Here is a 5,062-nt window from a genome sequence, read left to right as displayed (position 1 = left end):
GACGGCCGTTGATAAGCGGGATAGGCGGATCCAGATCCTATCTGTGAATGGCTCACGAGGTGCAGCTTGAAGCGGTGATGATAACGGATCGGTTCCCACCAGTTCATGCGGTTGTGTAGGTGCCGGCTGGACGGCAATCGTGGTATTGGTGTATGCGTTTGGCGATGACGCGGCACAAAGGATGTTACCGCGACTGTTTACAATTCTGTTTGCACCAGGAGATGACGAATCCTCGATTAAGCGCCTCCGCTTTCTACCAGTAGCCGGTCGAGGATCAGGATTCCGAATGTGAGGCGTGGATGCAGTTTGAAGGAGGGTAAAACCACTGCGAACTTCGGCGACAATAGGCTCAACGAGCTTGCCGATAGCTGCTACAGCTGAGGTGAGGGCGGCTTGGAAACCGACCTGGGCGCCTATTTCTTTTACCGAACGGCAAATAAAAAAAATTCTTGGTTCATTTGCAAGGTGTGTGCGATGCGAATTATAAATTCACAATAATTGATGTTGGAGAGTATGGAAGATGCAGTGACAGTGGAGTTTTCAACAGCTCAGCTATGTTCAACATGCTGGAAACTGGGAAGTTGAAGCTCCCACAAGCCAAACCATTGCCAGGGACAGATGAAAACATGCCTCACGTTTTTCTAGGAGACCAAGGGTACCCTTTTAAAACGTATTTGTTGCGTCCATATGCAGCACACAACATAACACAAGAGCAAATCTATTTTAATTATAGATTAAGCAGGGCCAGACGATGCATCGAATGTGCTTTTGGCATCGCCACAAGCAAATGGCGGTGCCTTAAGACAGAATTACAGTTGACAGCGGAACACGTTGGTATTGTTATAAAAGCTGTTTGCCTTCTGCATAACATTTGCATAACGTTTCGAGACACTGATGATACAGTTTTGAATATTTGTGCAAATAGTACTCAAAATAATTCTAATGCCCGTGTTAATAGATCGTAAAGACATGGGCGGGGTAATAATCATCCATCGCGAATAGCCAGAGCGACGCGTGATCGCTTTAAAATGTATTTTAATGACGATAAAATATGATATGGAATAGATGATATAGTACTTAACATTTATGATTAGCTTTGCGGTTGCATACGTTTTCAATTGTAGATGCGATAAACATTGCACTTCACGGATTCACGGCTCGTTTCATTGACGGGATTGATATACGGTCGTCTTCCAATCTCGAAGCCCACTTGGTGGTTGTTGTATGCGTATAACTGATCGTATCAAAGATTTGGCTTGGTCAACAAGCATGTAATGTAGCGGTTGTAGCGCCGGATAAGTAAGTAAGTATACATACCAAAAGGCAATCATGGATTCCTTATATCCTTGCACTTACATCCCTGTTCAGCAATCCCGGTCTGCACGAGTTAAGAATCAGAAATATCGATGAACGTGGCAACATCATCGATGGTCCCGATCGCTTAGCTACCATCGATATGCACCGTTAGCAGTTAACCGGCTAGCAACAAAATCGCAAATAGACAAAATTTACCCCATGAGATAATTCGGACAACGGTGCAATCTGATACACTTCCCCCACACCTTCCCTTTTCCTCATCTACCCAACACTTGTCGATGAGAAAATAAATTAATTCATTCAGCAATTGGCATTTCACTAGGTGTAGCGTTTCGGATTGTGCTGTGAGTATTTTTTAGGTCGTGTGTGAAAAGTGTTAATATTATAAGTAAGTTGCGTTTGCGTTTATTAACCCACGCCAAAATATTACTGATTGTTAACGCTACAGTAAATTTCCGTCGAAAAAGGCCCTACGGCGCCAGCCCATCCCTTTTTATAGCGAATTGCGCCGCCTACGCTTTTCAACTTTCCAACTCGCGCGTGTAACCACTACTCGTCACCCCAATGCACAATGGGCATTTGCCGGGATGAAATTCAAAAAATCAACTTTGTAATAGCGCAATTCCAAATAGAAGGTTTTAATACTAAGGGTTAAACTAAGAAATATACCAAATATGAGTTCTTTATCTTTTCTGGTTCTCTAGAAAAGACCTCTCAAAGTTGAGACTTGTTAATAAAATGCAGAAAAATCTTCACTTTTTTGGAAAACTTTGAACCTTTGTAACTTTTTCAAATATGAACCGATTTTGATAAGTTTAGCCATTTTTCAAAGGATATTTAGGCAGCTTTATAAAAACATAAAAGATTTTTAGTTAAGTTAATTTTATGCAAAAATATACGATAATAACTGAAGAAACTTCATGAAAATTTTCATCATTTTAATTTTTGACTTGATGCCATCATGAAAGTGGCGTAGAGTGGCGTTGTCTCATATATGTCGCATGATAGTGTAATATATATACTGTCAATCTGTGAAGAAATATTCTGCGAAAGTTTGCGAACGCGAATTTTATTGAAGTTTTTCCACAACAACTTTTTAAAAAAACAGACACATGCGTAACTAGGCGGCTCCATAGGTGCCTAGTGTAGCGTATTTCGTGTATTCTACAAAAAATAAATTAAATAATTTATTCTACAAATAAATAAAAATAAATAAATAAATTACGAAGCTGTGTATGTAATTATCTAATACGTAATACGTATCTCATGTACTTATCTAATACGTAAATTGCTATTCTAACCTAGCTTTATTTTTAAATCTAATGAAGCAAATCAGAACCAAATACCTTTTGGTCCTACTCCAGATTATAGACGGATGTAAGGAAAATAATTCCAAAATTATATGCATAACAGGAAAACGTTATGAATGCACCAGCATCTATTGGCGTTTTGGACGAAGAAACTCCCAAAAGTCATGACAAACTAAATATAAGGATAGAGGGGAGTGTGCTGTAAAGAATATTTAGCAAGAAAGAAAATGCATCCAAAAGGACATTTTGTATAATGATCTGTATTCCTCTGATTTGTTAGCCAGTTCAATATCAGTAGCTAAACGCACTAAAACAAAGACAGAGTTTAACTTTACAAATGAAGTAAATACTATGTTTGTAGCTATCGTTGAATTCTGATTTTTTAGATAGTTGTAAAATCAACAACATCAGATTTTTATTTTTTAACTCCTTCTGAAGGCAGTTCAGGACTTGGAAAAGTATTGGATGAATTATGTGTGATATCAGTGGCCAGGAAAATGTGTAATTTCTATTTTTGTTAAACAACAGATTTAAAATTTTAACCTTCAAAGACAAACAATATGTGCTGCTTTTCATTACGAATTTAGGAACTACTTTATTTCAATGTACCTGCTCTATCAAAATATTTAAATGCCTTTATTCATATCTTTAGAAATGTGAACTAGAAGTCAGGAGCTTGTAATAGCATCCACCTAAGTTATGTATGTAAATTTTTAATACAGGTGGTCCCCGAGATACATGGTACCTCTTATACGTGGATTCGAAGATATGCGGTTATCCAAATTTGACAGTTCTTTGAGCAAATTGTACTGATTTGACACATCCATTGTGAAATACCAAATAATTTCCGTATTGAATGAATGTAAAATACTATTTAAAAAGGTTTAAAATTGTTCAATTCATTAGAAACATATCAAATAATTAATTTGGTGGCGAAAACCACTCCCTACTTGCAAAATTATACGAAAATTAGTGATATTTTGGCTGGAATTCACGAGATTCGACTTACGCGGAAATTCGAGATACGCGGTATATTGCGGTCGTTTTCGGTCCCCATTAACCGTGTATCTCGGGGACTGCCTGTATTTGTACTACCTGCGAGTAAAAGTGATGAGAATTAGCTACAATTGTCCTATACAAAACAGAAAATATTATCTTATTCAAAATTATTATGTTTTGTTCATATATTATAGAACATTACAGTATATTTTAAAATGGTTTATACTATTAGAAACAACAAATACAAGAAAAAAACACAACACATTAATAAAACTAAGCAAAGATCCCTTAAACCACTATTTTATGTATCGCCACCTGATGGTATGGATGCGAACTACATATAAAATGTTATTTACTATCATAATACTTTACTACAAACGATAAAAACTTACAATTTCTGCAAACATAATTTTATCCCGCAATTTGTTCTAAACTGCCCATTGTGCAATGTTTACGTTCTGTAATGTTTACGTTTTCCAACTCTAGTTAACAAAGTTTATTCCAAGTCCGAAACTTTAACTCACGCATACCTGCTGAGAATTTGTACATAAAACCGTTCTAATACTACGCTTCGCAATCAAAATGGTGTATAAACAAAAGAACAAGAAACTATTAATTATGTGGTAACTGAAACAAAGCAAAATGTTTTAATGATTCTATGAGAGAACTGCGGAATAAACTAAAGCCATTGAACAAAGCAAACGCTATTTTACACCGCTGGGTATTCTTTCTGTATGAGGCTGTTCAGATATAACATAAGCAGTGAAAGGTGACGCGGCCGATTCTTTTGTTTTTTCGGTGGTGCCTTGGCTTTTCACTGCACAACTGTGATTTTTGCGTAGCCAACAAATGAAACAAAACAAATCACCGACCTTCTCCGAATTTGAGTGTAGAAACTCGATTTTTTTTTCGGATATTCTTACTGTTGTTATTATACTTAGCCGGTCTCATGGTACAGTCGTCAACTCGTACGACTTAATAACATGCCCGTCATGGGTTCAAGCCCCAAATAGACCGTGCCGCCATACGTAGGACTGACTATCCTGCTATGGGGGGAAATCAATAAGTCACTGAAAGCCAACCCCACAAGTGGGTTGGCAGGCCTTGACCGGCATCGGTTGTTGAGCCAAAGAAGAAGAAGAAGAAGTTATTATACTTACCAGAAATTTTTAATTTTTTGGCAATCGCTTGCCACTCCTTACTCCGTAGATAAACATTTTTGCAATCCGGATCCTTGTGCAACTACAAGCATGTTTTTTGTTGCACTAAAGAGATCAGCAATTCCGTGTCGTTCGACATGTTTACTTTTCTGAAATGCAGGTGTCAACACGGCATCCGCACAATGTATCTACATCTAGACGTTTCAATTTGACAGCAGTGATTTGACAGACAGCTGCGGGCGTGTGGGCAGATACAAAAATTGATTCAGACGCACG

This window comes from Anopheles merus, chromosome 2L (genome assembly GCF_017562075.2).
Source record: "Anopheles merus strain MAF chromosome 2L, AmerM5.1, whole genome shotgun sequence".
Taxonomy (NCBI): Eukaryota; Metazoa; Arthropoda; class Insecta; order Diptera; family Culicidae; genus Anopheles; species Anopheles merus.
This window is presented reverse-complemented; position numbering follows the sequence as displayed.